This window comes from Microtus oregoni, unplaced genomic scaffold, assembly GCF_018167655.1.
Source record: "Microtus oregoni isolate MIOR12 unplaced genomic scaffold, Mior012 000049F_ref0000343, whole genome shotgun sequence".
Classification (NCBI taxonomy): Eukaryota; Metazoa; Chordata; class Mammalia; order Rodentia; family Cricetidae; genus Microtus; species Microtus oregoni.
Window position 1 is genome coordinate 8,926,331 of NW_024543223.1, and position 16,818 is coordinate 8,943,148.

Consider the following 16,818-nt stretch of genomic DNA (forward strand, 5'->3'; position numbering starts at 1 on the left):
TTCTCTGTTCATTTGTTTAATTGATTTTAAATGAAATATATCCAATAAAGAGCTTTGTCTGCTCCCAGGAGCTTTTATGAATACCTCCCTTTTGGCCCTCAGCAAATCCTAACAACTTTACTTTCAAAACATCTCAGCCTGAACTCTTTGTGGGCTTCTCATTATTTATATTCTGTTCTTCTATAATCTTCTTAAGATTTTTAACCAATTGAGAGGTCACACTTTCCTTCTCACTGAAAGGCCACAGCCACCATAATTACAATTTCAAATACCACTCCCTTAAAAGTAATGACAGTTGTCTGTTATCATATATTATCATTCTGCCCCTCATTAAATTTTGCCTGTAATATAGATGGTTTACGTGTTTATACATTTACTTTGTTGGGTGTATTTCCCTGTTAGAGTGATGTATTTTAGGGCTTGTCGTCTTGTGTTAGTGACTTTATTATATTAAACACTTTCTGGGACATAACTATAGCTCAGTAAATAGACCTTGAACAAATACAGATATTTCTCTTCTCCTTGGGAAACCAAGTCCTACTCATGCTCTGGGGCCATGTGTGTCTATTCACATTTTCCTTAAGACATTTTAAATATCTGCAACTAATCCTGTTCAAATGGTATCCACAAGGACATTGATCATGTATGTTTACTATATATGTCCTGGATTCACATAGTTTATTCAATAATTGTTTCTAATCAATAATAGGTTTTCTATGAATTTTCAATAAAGGTTTCACAGAGAATAAATAGATTCTTGCTAACATCCTACAGAAAGAAAAATTTCATTCCTAATGCTATGAAGAAAATTATTTCCAAAAGCAGCAAGCATCTTGCAGGAGGCTTTATAATGGGTAAAAGAGGCTCAGGAAAAAAAAATTCCTGGTCTTTGACTCCACTTTCCTGTCTGTGAACTGTTTTACCCTGTGGGTCACCACCCACAATCTAACATAAGGGAGTAGGCTGCCTGCACGCACTGTCCCAGAGTGCTTTGTCTTCTGTATGAGAGATACTGAGGTACCTTACAAAGTGGGAACAAAAGGTGATAGATTCAGTACAGCTAAATCAAAACCTTACACAGCTTGCAGGGGTGGCTTTATGATGCTTTTCCCTTGTAACCTTTATGGTCATGAGAAGAAATAGAATTCCAAGCATCAAGTGTGGCATAGAAGACAAGGCTGAAGCTGCCAGCATCAAGTCATTCAAATAGAACCAAACAACACAAACCACAAACACGAAAGTCCCAGAAGATGAGAAGATTCAACAGCAAGGAAGTACAATAGTAGAAATGTTGAAGGCAGGAAGCTTTGTATTAATACAAAATCTAGTCCCTAAAGCCCCTTTGCAATATAAGACCACACAAGCACTGAATGTTCTGGGTAATGGGGTAAGGGTATATACCCTAGTTTCCCCTCAAATACTTTGCACCAAACTTTCTTCTTATTACCAGATATTCTTCCCTACTTCTAGCTATTAGTTTGATCTAATCAGAAATCAATTCTCTAGTTAGTTTCTAAAAATAGTGCAATTTAGCTGCATCTTGTAGTTTCATTAAAGACACTGACATGATCAAGATGCATAGCTAAGGATGGGGTCATCCCATTTTTTAAAACCCACGGACACACAATGTGGGTGTGAGAGTGGCCAGTCTGCATGATGTACACGTGAAGAATTGCTTACTTATTCATCACGTTTTGTTATTTCCTTATTCATCTCATTTCTTTTAATTCTCTCTTCAAAAATATCTTGTGAATGTGTGTGTGCAGGTTTGTTTATACTAGTGTAAGTGCCAGTGTGCCCTACCACATATGTGGAATTCAGAGGAACATGCTGGGGACACGTCTTCAGTTTCTACATTATTGCACACAAAGACCCTTGCTATTCCCCGCAGGGCACACCAAGCTAGCTGGCCTGTGAGCTTTGAAGAATTCTCATCTCCAGGCTCCCATTTAATTTGCTGTAGGAGCATTAGAACTACAGGTGTGAGCTGCCATTTCCTGTTTTATGTAGGCTCTGAAGATCTGAACTCAGTTTTTTTAAGCTTGTGCAGTGGACACTTTGTGCTGGGATTGCAGGCATGTTCCACTACCACAAAGTTCCTCTAACTCAATTTTTTAAGGTGACATATGTTAAAAAGTCAGATGGTACAAGAGAGAAGAAAGGGCAAGTCTACCCTTCCCCTCTTCAGTAGCAATCTGGACTCACCTTTACAAGACAGCCAGGTTGGTCAACATCTTGCAGGCATACATTCTGCGTTGCACATATATAAAACCATGCAGATTCAGCTTTTAACTTTTTCTTCCCAAATGGAGACAAAGTGGAAACAAGATTCTCCATCTATCTTTTCCCATTCATTTTATACAAAGTGCTGCCTTGTCCTTTTTTAACAGTGGCCTGATGTGAAGTGAGGGGAGGGTTGTGATTTGATTTGCTCCGTTTTATATTAATGGAGATTTAGACTATTATATCCAATGTGATGCTGTTAAAAAAAAACAACAACAACATCTCTAAGTGCTTTGGGATGTACAGCATTTCACATATAGGCAGGATTATTTTCAGAATAACTTTTTAAAAGTGTAGCTGCTGACTCAAAACTTCCTGGAGGTTTAATTTACTATGAATTTTTATCCACGTTTCCTTGAAGCTTTTGATGCAAGCGTCTATCATCAGTGAGTGAAAACATTTCCCATGTGTGGGCATTATCAAATGATGACATCTCTGTGAACAAAGCAGGCTTAAGATTACATTCTCTGAAGTTTCGCTGTGCTTGTATTCACTTGGGAGTTGTTTCCGCGGTGTCTGGTGTACACCCCCCTACCTTGCACACCACTAACTCTCTTTTCCAGTCTGGGTGATTTTTTTTTCTATTTTGCACTGAGGTGTAGGAGGTCCTCTCATGGTGAGATATGAGCCATTAAGTCCAATGGCTTTCATGATGCAATCTGGACATATCTTTCCTGGTGTGTCACTTGCACCCAAGCATCTGTTTGTGCTATTATGTTCTCGTGTAGAACTTAGAATTTGCATTTATGCAGTCAAATATTCATACTGAATAAGGTTTAAAAGGAGGAGGACGATGTCAGTGGTTGCTACTGAAAAACAAGTGATTGATGGATGGAACATCAGAGAAAGTGTGGGATTAGTTATTGGGCAATGGAATGTAAGATTGAAGTGTAGACAGGAAGCGGAGCAATCTTAGGTAGTTAGACGAATATGGGCAGTATCAAGGGTAAAGTATTACCACAGGGGTGGTAACTGGAAGGAGGGAGATGGCTAGCAATATATATCAAGTAGAGGAAGGGAAGAAACAGGTGTCAGTGAACTTTCCAAATGTATATTGATGTGTTGTACATATTGGTTAGAAGGTCTGTGTATGGCTAGGATAAGGCTAACATAGCAGGAAAGGACTTAGTAAATGTTTAGCTGCAAGGAAAAATCAGAGGTAGAGAAAGGGGCTGACTAGTTGATTATGATGCTTTAATCCTAAAGTGGGATAGCTGGGTAGCACTGTAGTTAAAAGACTGCCTAGAGCATTAAGAGAAAGATCTGTCCCAGAATTCTCTTCCATTCTCTAATCCTCAACATTCCCATTTGTGAAATTAGTCTCTTCAGCTCAATTAATGATATAAACTCTTACGACTTTAATATTTCATGAGTCTGCACTGCCCTGTACAGTATCCCTGCAAACTGGAATTTTCTCTTTCAGAGTCAGTGTATATGCATTGGAAACTCTGGCATACTCTCCAATGTCTCAGAGGGAGTAGACCAGTTCTCCTGGTTGGCATAATACCATCTTCCAGGGGAGCCTTTGAAATATTGACAGCCAAATTGGATCAAGGCCCAGATTTAAAAGAAATCAAAAGCCCAGCCTTAAATAAAAACCAGCTGGAAATACAACTATTAAAAAAGAGGGAGGAGGGAGGACATTCTGTAGGCTTAGACTTTTTTACACAGTTAAAATGCAAACACTAGAGGCCAAGAAGCAGCTTTCTGTAGTGTATTAATAGGAGAGTTTGGGCAATCATCTTGATTTGTGTAATGAGAACCTGCTGTTTCAACATGTTTAGTCTCATTAACCATGAGTAAGAAGAGGTGTCTTTTATCTTATGGTTGACAGAACTGTGGCATTTTTTTTTCCCGATAGAACATGGAGATGGAATTGTACAACTCCTATCACACCATCTGAGTTGATTTTCATATCAACCTTCAAAGGTGAGGGAATTATGCTCTGACTGACTGACTGTATTTCCCAGGGTCTCAAGACACTTAAAAAGTATATACATCTGACATGAAACCCTTACAGCTAGAGATCTCAATACAAGACTAAGATTTGGGTTAGAGTCATAACACTACAGCTGGATGTACATGCTCATATTTACAAAGTACATAGGGCAAGGCAGGCACTCTCAGACTCAGTAGTACTAATGAATACTACTAGGGATGGATCATACTTTGTCATAAGGAACTGTTTTTGCCCCCAGGAATGTTTAGCAGCGTCCCTGGATTGGTTAGAAGCACCTCCTCACTCTGTAGCAGAAACCAGAACTTTGTCAGACACATCAACTCTCCATTCCCTCATCAGGAGCAAAATTCCTTCATTACAGTCAAACATTTTTGCTCTGTAGAAATTATGCTCGGGAATAAGAAACTTAGAAATTATTCACAAAATTCTATATTATACATGATTATTGCCCAAGTTATGCAAATAATTCTTTTTAAGTGTGTTTGTTTTTATTTTATGTGTGGATGTCTTATGGCATGTTTATCTGTGCATCATGTGTGAGTGTAGAGCCCATGCTAGTCATAGGAAGGCTTCAGGTCCACCAGAACTGGAGTTGTAAGTAGTTGGGAGTCACCATGTAGGTTCTAGCACCTAGATTCTGTGTAAGAGTGTCCAGTGTTTTTAACCACTGTCCATCTCTCCGGCACATTTTTTATACTTGGTATTTATTAATTAAAAATTTTATACATTTTGATTTGATATCCATTCGCTATTATCCCCTTCTAATTCCTGTAGTAGGCTTTCTTTTGGGCATCAATCTGCTCCCAAATCATGTCACAAAGTCTTAATTATGATTTAGTTATGAATGTTTGGCGTTATGCTTGCTTCACAAGCTCTTTTAACTTAAATTGTCCTGTTTCTTTTCATATATGTTATTTATTTATTTGTTTGTTTATTTATTATTTTGTTGAGCTATATGTTTTTCTTCACTCTCCTGCCTTCCTTCCTCCCCCCTCCCTTCTAACCTTTCCCATAATCTCATGCTCCTAATTTACTCAAGAGATCTTGTCTTTTTCTACTTCCTATGTAGATTAGAGTCATGTATGTCTCTTTTTATGTCCTCTTTGTTGTCTAGGTTCTCTGGGATTGTGAATTGTAGGCTGGTTTTTCTTTGCTTTGTATCTCTAAATTCACTTATAAGCGAGTACATATGTTTGACTTTCTGGGTTTGGGTTACCAATATGATGATCCATCCATTTGCCCACAAATTTAAAGAAGTCATTATTTTGTTTCCCGCTGTTTAGTGCTCCTTGTGTAAATGTATCACATCTTCTTTATCCATTCTTCGGTCAACAGGCATTCAGGTTGTTTTCAGGATCTTACTATGACAAATAAAGCTGCTATGAACATATTTGAGCACATGCCCTTGTGGTATGATTGAGCATCCTTTGGGTATATACCCAAAAGCAATATTGCTGGGTCTTGAGGTAAGTTGTTTCCTAATTTTCTGATAAATTGCTGTACTGACTTCTAATGCAGTTGTACTAGTTTGCACTCCCACTAGCAATGCAGGGGCATTCCCTTTACCTCACAACCTCTCCAGCATAAGTTGTCATCAGTGTTTTTGATCTTGGCCATTCTTACAGGTGTAAGATGGACTCTCAGAGTTGTTTTGATTTGCATTTCTCTGATGGCTAAGGATATTGACAATTTCCTTAAGTGTGTTTCAGTCATTTTAGATTCCTCTGTTGAGAGTTCTCTGTTTAGGTCTGTACTGCTTTTTTTTTTATTGGATTATTTGTTCTTTTGATGATCAGTTTCTTGAGTTCTTTGTATAATTTGGAGATCAGAAGTCTGTCTGATGTGGGATTGGTGAAAATCTTTCCCTATTCTGTAGGCTGCCATTTTGTCTTGTTGTCCTTTGCTTTACAGAAGCTTCTCAGTTTCAGGAGGTCCCATTTAGTGTTTCTCTCAGTGTCTGTGCTACTGGGGTTATATTTAGGAGGTAGTTTCCTGTACCAATGCGTTCAAGTGTACTTCCCACTTTCTCTTCTAAAAGGTTCAATGTGGCTGACTTTGTGTTGAGGTCTTTGATCCATTTGGACTTGAGCTTTGTCTAGGTGATAGATATGGATCTATTTTCATTCTTCTACATGTTGATATTCAGTTATGCCAGCATCATTTGTTGAAGATGCTTTCCTTTTTCCATTTTATATTTTTTGCTTCTTTGTCAAAAATCAGGTGTTCATAGGTGTGTGGATTAATATCTGGATCTTCAATTCGGTTCCATTGGTCCTCATTTCTGTTTTTATGCCAATACCAGACATAAAGATAATTCTTAACAATACTTAACATGTGAAGCTTGTGCATGTGGTGTGAAACTCCTGTGAGCCAAAGCAGGATGTCCCGCCAAAGTCACTGGTCATAAGGGACAGAGACTGCCAAGGTCTTGGTAGAGAGTTGATGTTCAAAGACACATGCAAGTGATGTTGATGATTACAGGAGAAATACCGTAACTATCAGGCAGAGAGCAAAGGTGGTCCATAACAATTGGGACTTAAGCAAGGTTCACCTATAATACTAATCTAATAGTCAAGAAGCACAAAGAACAACAGTACAATGACCGGACTTTGCTAACAGAGTTGGAAAAGAGTCTACTGAAATCCTGAAGGCAGAAAGGTCTGCTTAGCACGGTGTCTCAGGAGGGTAAATGACATGTCAGAGATTATAGCTAGCCTAAAGTAATGTCATGGTAGAGATTCAATGGCAGAAATTCTTCTCTTCAATTTCCAGTTGATCTTTTTGTCTTGGCCTGAATCAGTAGCTGAAAAACACTGGAGACCGGGGTATTCCTTAAGCAGCCAGCCTCCCTACCCAAGAGCAACAGGTCTGAGTGGGCAGTCAGAGAATGATCATGTCAGAGAACAGGAAGAAAAGAGGGTTCTCCTGATAAGTAGGCTAACGGAGTAGTGATGATGTTTTATGTAATTCTGTAGTTTGTCTTTACATGCCAAAGAGTTCAGTGTATACTTGCCAACTAAAATGTCAATGGAAGGTGTAGCTTGGTCAATTTCCACTGAGATCTGTTTGTTCATATACACACACAAGTGCCTCTGTACTAGTGGAATGCCAATTACCGGCAGGTTGGAGGGTTTTTTTCCCTCCCTTGGATTTTGAGAATCTTCTTGTAACCCAAGAACATGTGCTTGCTTCTAGTAGGTCTTTGTAAATTAGCGTAGCTTTTCAGTTTGAAAGTAATTGTAAGCAAATTCTCAACTGTTGCAATTTGCCTGATTATTCTTCAGCTGAGTCACTGGTAAGCAAGTGCTGTGGATGCAGACATTATCAAAGCATTACAAACCCATTAATGGCTTTGTTGCAAAACTCATCCGTCTACTGTGGATGAGAGTGTCTCTAAATATGATGGTCACTGTTTGACACAGTGTTAATGTTCTACTTTCCTATGACCATGACAGTCATCACTAATCAACTAGAGCATGCTCACACAGGGATCGACATGGATGATGAAATAATTTGTAAGATTTGCCTGAAACTATGTTTGTAGCATAATGGTACAACGTGCTCATCTGGCCTGCATTCTCCAATTGGGAGGATATGCACAGATGGTCCACATTACTGAGCGAAATTTAAAACATAAACAAGACTTATTCCTTACTGCACAACCACCAAATAAGTACCTGCTACCTCTCAGGACTGTCAACAGTGAATACCGTTCAAACATAGAGGTCATGGTAATAGAGATGTGTTCACAGTTCAGAGTGATAACCAATGTGAATCATGCCCATGAGTGTAGGGCTACTTTAACAGAAGTTACACACACAGAGGGAAACCTCACTTCCACCTGGAGTTACACAGCACAGAGTGCTGTTTCCAAACACCATTGATATGCTCTCCACATGGGGCACACGATCCTTGGGAACGATCTTATCTGAGCTTTTTGCATTCGACTTTAGAAAGCTGACTGACTTAATGCTGTGTGAAGAGGCCAGTAGACATTCCTCTTGACCCCAGGAAATGACTTTTATTATGAAATTATTAATACAGACAATCTGAAAAGGCTTAAAAGGGATTATTTCATTTTATTTATTTACACGATCATCATCATCATTATTATTGCCACATTTAATATTTATTGAATGTCTGGCAACCTTGGGACAAGAATAGCGTGGCACAAAGGAGAGATTGTGGTCTGACATACACAATGAGTCTCTGCAGCTGAAGCCATGAGATGCTTTTGAGGAATTCACTCACACTCAAAGGAACCATTGGGTTCAGGACCATAGGCTTAGCCTCTTTGGTGCACAACACTGCTCTGGCTAGACTCATCTTGAGAGATGCTTTTCATCTCTTTACAAAGTCCCAGTGTCATTTAGGCCAATCTTGGTTGAACTAAATGCTGATTGAATGCATTCCCTCTCTCCAGTAAATGGGACTAGCTTTCTAAAAGATCAAGCCAGGATCTACTTCTCACTAGGAAAGATAATTGTCATAATCAGAGATAGAAGGTAGAGAAAACAATAGTGATTTAGGATGTGCTTTAGTAACTTAATTCTTAAATTTCCAAATGGGTTTCAGAAGGAAGAAAAGGGGGGACCAGCACAAAGAAAGCATAGTTCTTATTCCTCAAGCTGGTTAGTGACAGTGGCCATGACTCTATCGGCTGCTGTTAAGTGAAAGGATTGAAGCAGAATGCAATGCAACCAACAAAACTTGGAGGGGGAACTTCAGCAGGGAATGGAAACAACAAAAACAAAGTTTACCTCCATGGTGTAAGTATAAAAATCAACGTTGTATCCTTGTTCAAGTACAGACAGGACCACATTCACAGATGGTAGATCTCTGCTTCCTGTCCTGGTGTAATTGATCTCTGTCACCTGGTTTGAAACACCTTCACGTCTGCTTGGGAATCCATGTGCTTTGGCAGAGCCGGTTCCTCCCCACTCCTTCTGCATAACTGATTTGACCCATGTTTGGGGCATTCGATTGAGGAACGGAGATGTGATCTAAGTCAGTGCAATAAGACTTACTTTTACTTTGGCTTCACAGACATGGGGGCTGGTACTGCTTGTAATTAGTGTAGGATGTGGACAGGAAGCTTGTGTTTTTATAGGCAGTTACAGTTGGAAGCCAGGCTGTGAATGAAACCGCTCAAGAGTTCAGAGTGTTTAAGGGAAATGAAGCTGGAATCCAGAGAGTTTGTTACCTTTGAACCAAAGTGTGCTGAAACGTGGCTCTGTGATGCTTCCAGGGAAGACAGGTTAAACATTGCTATCATTTCCAGTTCTTCTAGGTCCTCCTAGATACAGTCTTCCGTAGTCTAGATATAGACCAGCACTACTGTGATCGTAACCAACACACAGTTACAAATGCCAGTTCCCTTTATGTGAATATCCCAATGTGTCCACTCCTATGTTAACTGCTGGGAATGAGAGAGAATTAAATATTTCCCCCATTGGTTAATTGTTTTCTTTCCTGTTGGGATTTGGCAATCTCCTCTGTCTCCCTTTCAGGCTCAATTTGAGTCCCACTTTTGTATAACCTAATCCAGTCTTGCTCTCTGACCTTCAAATTCGGTCCTTTATAGCTCTTGTGACAGGATAATTGTAATTCTCAGGCTGAAAGGACAGCATGGTTTTTGTTTGGTGGTTCATGGGACGATCTTCTCCATAAGGTTACATATCTCTCAATCCCAACTGCAAGAAACATTTCCCATTGTATATGCTTGAAACATGCATGCGAATGTTCCATGTTTCCCTCAGTCCTTTCTATACTGCCCAAATGTTTTGCCAGAAAGAAGAAACTCAGATAAAAGCTTTCAAAAGATATTGCCCAGGGATGTATTTTTTTTTCCCTCAACCCTCTCCCAATGTCCCCATGCTCCCAATTTACTCAAGAGATCTTATCTTTTTCTACTTCCCTTTTAGATTAGATCTATGTATGTCTCTCTTAGGGTCCTCATTGTTGTCTCGGTTCTCTGGGATTATGATTTTGGGGCTGGTTTTCTTTGCTTTATGTTTATAAACCACTTATAAGTGAGTACATGTGATAATTGTCTTTCTGTGTCTGGGTTACCTCACTCAAAATAATGTTTTCTTGCTCCATCCATTTTCCTGCAAAATTTAAGATGTCGTTATTTTTTTCTGCTGTGTATACTCCATTGTGTACATGTACCCCCATTTTCTTTATCCATTCTTCAGCTGAGGGGCATTTAGGTTGTTTCCAGGTTCTGGCTATGACAAACAATGCTGCTATGAACATAGCTGAGTACATGTCCTTGTGGCATAATTGAGCATCCTTTGAATATGCATCCAAGAGTGTTATGACTGGGTTTTGAGGAAGGTTGTTTTCTAATTTTCTGAGAAATCACCACAGTGACATCCAAAGGAGCTGTACCAGTTTGCATTCCCACCAGCAATGCAGGAGTGTTCCCTTTACCTCATAACCTCTTAAGGAAACCCCCAATATCCTTAGTCATCAGGGATGTGATTTTTTTAGTGCATATCTCTACTAGTTTGTTACTAGCACACAGTAGAAGCTAAACATTATCTGTACCATATAACTTTTTGCTTATTTATAAATTCAAAAGATGTGCTACTATGTTTATATGTAATTCATTTGCAGAACATAATATTCTTAAGTGAGCTAAAATTCGGCATGAATCAAGGACTCCATTTATTGCTGTATTCTAATGGGTTGGCTTCCCTGTGCTCTGAATCTGCAGCCATTCTCTGAAGACTATTGGTCTGATGGATGGCTCATGAATTGCATGCAGGTCAAGCCTAAGTGTGAGGACAGAGATGGGGATGAGCCTCCTCCAAGCAGACCCTGGGGTTTTCATTCGCTTCTGATTCCCAGCCTACACTTGAGTGAGGGACAAAGCTTGAGTTCTCTGCAGAGAAATGCTGTATTTCTCTCTTCTCAGACCAGCTCCTGAAAAGCAGGTTTCCTGTGGTGCCAAACAGAGAAAGCCCTCCACTGAGAAGGATTCTCATTCTTTCTCTGTCACTGTGCTTGCATGGTTTCCTGTAATCTGAATTGCCAACTGTGTCTGGAATTCCAAGCTACCAAAACAAGGGCCTTTCCCAATCTAAACTTTCATTCTGTGTTCAATGCCCATATTAAACCTAAAGCCCTAATGCCAAAAGTTGTTTATCAGTGCTCTGACTCCAAATGTCTCCAGCCAGGCAGAATAAAGAGGCTCAGAGTTTATTTCCCTTCTATGTTCCCCAGGATATTTGTTCTATGGAGCTGCTTGTTCATCCCGGATGCCCAGAATCGAAACAATCACACAGAAACTGTATTAATTAAATCACTGCTTGGCCCATTAGCTCTAACTTCTTATTGGCTAACTCTTACATATTAATTCAACCCATTTCTATTAATCTGTGCGTTGCCATGTGGCTGTGGTTTACTGGCTAACATTTTGGTGTCCATCTCTGGCAGGGCTACAGGGATTCTCTCTGACTCTGACCTCTTTCTCCCAGCATTCAGCCTAGCTGAATTTAACAAGGTCATGTATACCACATAGGTCATTCTCAACCTTTCCCTACAGCATATCTATTCCCCCAAGCTGGCAGAAGAGACCCCAGGCATTGCCAGTGGGTGGCTGGGGATGCAGAACCCTAAGAGCACAGGGCTCTACTGGCTCATGTGTCCTGCTTTGGTCTCATCAGACTGCACCTGATTATGGTTAACTTTATGGAGAAGTTTATGATGTCAAACATTTTAATTGTCGAGGTTGTGATCATCATCACATTCACAAGGAAGGCAAGGACACAGAATGAACCTGACCTGAAAATGAACCTGACCCACATTGACCAAGACTATTGAGAAACACCTCTAACTCCAATTTCAGGGCATCTGGCAACACTCTTTCAGCCTCTGGGTTTCTACATGCACATGGTACATGTGAACTTGTGCAAGCACATATGCATTAATAATATAAACATATCTTTAAAAAAACAACAGTGGATTTATTATGGAACCTATGTTGTGTGTGTGTGTGTGTGTGTGTGTGTGTGTGTGTGTGGTGTTTTAAGGCAGGGTCTCTCTGTAGCTTTGGAGACTGTTCTGGAATTAGCTCTTATAGACCCAGGCTGACCTTGAACTCACAGAGATCCACCTGCCTCTGCCTCCCGAGTGCTGGGATTAAAGGTGTGTACCACCATCGCCTAATTTATGATTATTTTATATTACATTCATAAGTACTCACAAAGTTCCATTGAGTAAGTTGACATTTAGACTCTCATTATTCTTACATTGGAGAAAGGGAAACATACCTAGATTTACAAAAGATTTATCTGACTCAGCATTTCAAGTTACCAAGTGAAACTGGGGCTCTTTCTGTATAGCTTTTCTCTTGAAGCAAGCACCTACATAGGGTGTGAACATTCTTAAGGCTAAAGCAAACCCTTATTACAGAACATCTTCAAACCCTTATCTTCTCTAAATGATTTCTTGACTACTTCAGTACTCAAAGACTAATAGAACTAACTGGTCTTTGGGGTCATATCTTTGTCCAAGAACCTGCAAATAATGACATGCCCTTTGAGTTTTTTTATTTTCAGTCAACATGCAAGTGGAAATTGTTTTCATTTATTGTTGAGACCAGGTATGACCCCTGCTGTTTGACATATGCTCCAAGTTTGATCTGTGATTGTGAGGTAAGAAAAGACCCAGAAAACGAAAGGGTTATATATGAGAAAGTCAAAGAGAAAGAAAACAATCCAGGGTGTAGTTCTTTGGAACAATCAACTTGTACATGTCCTTTGGCACAGGCCTTCAGAAACCCATTTTGGTCTGAACTCTGCTTTATTACAGCTGATTTCAGCAAACATTGTGCATTGCATATAGAAGAAGGGCTGTGGGGAACATCAATACAGAGAGGGACCAGCTGAAAAGATGAAGGATAACTTGAGTTAAGTGGGAGATTTGCATGCTCTGAGGTCAGCAATGACAAGTGTTATGGCCATCTCAACAAAAGCCTTGAATGGAGGTGGGTAAAGAAGTAGCATAGAGTGTGAGGAAGGCAGAGCACAGAGTGAGGATGGGAAAACTTCACAGAGCAGTGAACCATTCCATTGAAGCAAGAAGGGAAGACAGAGACGGTGGATACAGATAGTACAGAAGTGGATCATTATTCACAAATCCACAGCACCAATGCTCTGGGTCATAGTGGCAATGTACTTATTCTTCCATAGTGAACATTCAAGGAAGCCTCCCCAGTTTTTGCCATTTTATTCCCCATAGTTAGTTCATCCACTATCCCAACCTTCTATCTTCACCTGAACTCAGAAGAATTTGAGTAACAGGACGGGAAACAAATGCTTGGGGACCAGATATACACTACTGCTTATGGAACTGACCTTGACAACAGAATATGGCTTTGAAGTGAATTCACAATCTAGAATATTTTATAGGTACAGTAGGTTAAGGAAGGCATCCTCAAGATAAGTGGGCTAGTGGGGTCTGTCACATCCAAAGTCAACTCCATTTCCTCAAATTCTGGTGGTCATACCAAAGCCAGCATTCCTCAGGAACATGCTAAGCAGAGTCCTCTCTACCAAAGGAGCCATCCCCCTTATCACTGGCAGAAGGGACAGATGGCTGTCTGTGGTGCATATTAAAGCACATGCTGGCTTTGTGGGCTCCCTTAGTGTCACAAATGCTGCTTGACATTTTAGACTCCATGTTAGCATTGGTTCTTCTCAGTTCTCACATCCCTTACTTTCTAAACTTCTGTAATTCATGAGCTTCTCCTACCCAGCTATTCATTTCTGTTTATAACCCTGCTATTTTGGCTATGTTCTCTCATTTTTTCTTTTGGTACCTTCTTTGTCTTCCTATTGGTCTCACCCACTCCTTCTCCTTCTTCCCTGTCTCTTTGCTGGCTATGTTCAGTCTACTAATTTCTCTCTTTTTTCTGAACTCTTCCAGAGAAAAGCTGTTCTCTCTCTCCTATCTAGAATAAAAGCCCTCCCCGGGAGTAGTCATATTGTCAATTTACATAGTGTCCAGGTAAGATTTTTCTCTTTAGTGAGTAAGAAAGTTTGTCACCAGAAAAGCATCCTTCCATGAGGAAAGTGACAAAATATGATCTGCGCATGTTGAATATTTTCTTGTGTGGAGGCAAGTCGCTATACTTTGCTTTCATACTGGAGGAGACAGGCTGATGTTAAGACTTTGAAATCCTTTACCTCCTTTCACATATGCAAGTGTGTTCTTTCCAATAATTTGCTGCTTCTAGAACAGTCTCAGCTAGTATTAAATACCTTAAGATTTGGCTGCTCCCAAGTGTAGACTCTTGTAAGGAATAAGAATGTCCAGACTAGTGCAATCCTCAGAACTCAAATCATATTCTAGGTCACATCCTGTTCTGGTTTGTTTTCTATTTCTGTGATAAACACCATGAACAAAAACAACTTTCTCAGTGTCAGTTTATCTGGCTTAAACGTTCCAATCACAGTCTGTCATTGAGGGAAACCAGGGTAGGGACTCAAGAGAGAGCAGAAACAGGAAACATGGAGGGATGTTGTTTACTAACTTGTTCCGCATCAGTTTCTCAGCTACCTTCCTTATATAGCTCAGGACCATCTCCCCACAGTGGGTGGAGGGGTGGGGGGCGGACACTACTACAGTGTACAGGGTCCTCACATATCAGTCATTAATCAAGAATGAATCATGAGTTTTCCCACAGGCCAATCTGGTAAAAGCGATTTCTCAATTGAGGTTCTCTTTTTCTAGGTGACTCTAGTTTGTGTCCAGTTGACAAACTAGCGTGTAACATAACTTTTGCTCTGAGTCAGAATGAAGCTTGGAAGTCTGCACTGCCTAGTCAGGGGACAACGTCTTTATATCTGCCCCTGCTATTCTGCTTCTCCCTTCTTTCCGATTAGATGTTTCTCAGACTCCATGGAAACAGCTATCATGGCCCATGAATGTGACTGGTATTAATACTGCACAAGAGAAGGTTCTCCTATGTCTCTCTTAAGGGGCCATTTAGAAGACAGAGTCTGGATACATAATTTAGGTCTTGGAGATAGACACTTCTAGCATAGTGGCCTTAGCAGAGAGTATCTGCCTGCTGCTGTGGCTGGTCCTTCCAAACTGTACTCGTCATCTGGAACGTTCAGAAATTCATCCGTTACAGACTCCAGGCTGGCTTCCTCTTTACAGGTTCTAGCTGGTCCTGGGAAGTATTTGTTTGCTTCTGATAGCATTCCCCCTTCATTGTCTAGGATATCTGAGGTAGGCAGCCCTTGGCATAGTCACCTCAACTATCTTCTTTCCCAACCAAAGGTCACATGCTCCCTAAACGATAACACGCACAACTCCAGCCATTCATTGCCCCACGAAAGTCTCTTGTTTGAGATAAGGATCACGCATCTCTTCTCCAGGTGATTTTGGAAGGTGGCTGTGGGACAGCAGCCAGTGTACTCTTAAAAGAGTACAGTTCTCCATCTGCCATCAGATTGTCTCAAGGGAGGCTAAGAGTAAATGCATGCTCACCTTGGAAATCAATGGGTAAGGCAATGCATAGGGAGTAGGAATATGCTTTGAAGTCTAATCGGCCCATATATTACCTGTTCCCTTTCTAGTAAAGTGCTCTTGTGCAAATTGTTTTACTGATGCGAGTCTTGGTTTTAGGCGCATCTAGGATGTACACACAGATGTGTGAATGCAAACCCCTCCACCATAACATTGAAATAAGAAGAAGATACTCTTAATACTTATAAAATGGTGTGAAGTGTTTGATAATTGAGGGTTGAGAATGTCATTCAGGAAGTGGTGACAACTTACACATAATTACTGCTATACAGCAGAGAAGGCTCTAGACACCTTAGATATGCTTTCTTGTTTAATTGCAACAGCACACAGTAAGACTATGCAATAAATATGTCTCTTTACAGAGAAAACCCAGGGATGGATGAGGAATGGTTCTCCTAGTGAGGAGAAAGTTAGAACGTGAATTCAGGTGACCCGTGAGTGGTGACCACATACACCCATGTTGTCCTAATGTTGAGAGTATCCTAGGGAGGACACAGCTCTTCTCAACTTTAATAAATGGTAATGCATTGTTGTAATTATTTTTACAAACTCTTTAGGCAATAGGAAACCAATTAAAGTACAGTAATATTATCAGAGTATAATTGAGAAATAAACATTTCCTAAATGAATTATTAATTAAGATGAGGCCAAACCAGTTAATTGCCTACTACCCAATATGTTGTACAAACTACTGGAAAATTATTTGGTGGACAGAAAAATTTATCTCAGTTTTTACTTTTGGTAGATAAAACGAGGAAGACAACCAGCACATGTGGAAGCGTTCTTGGCTTTTTTTCAAAGGCTCCGAATTCATTCCTGCTCCTGCTTAGCGCCTGCTTATCTGGAGTCTGCCTTGGCTTAAGATGCATGTGCATAAGTGCTTTGGGAAGCAGAAATGGATTGCTCTGCGTTAGCCCTTTCACCACCAGAACTTAATCTACTCGCAGTGATTTAATCAACAACAGTGAATTGTTTGCTGCAAGCCTCCTACATAAATCAGAAACTTCCAGTGTGCATCTGCTCATGAC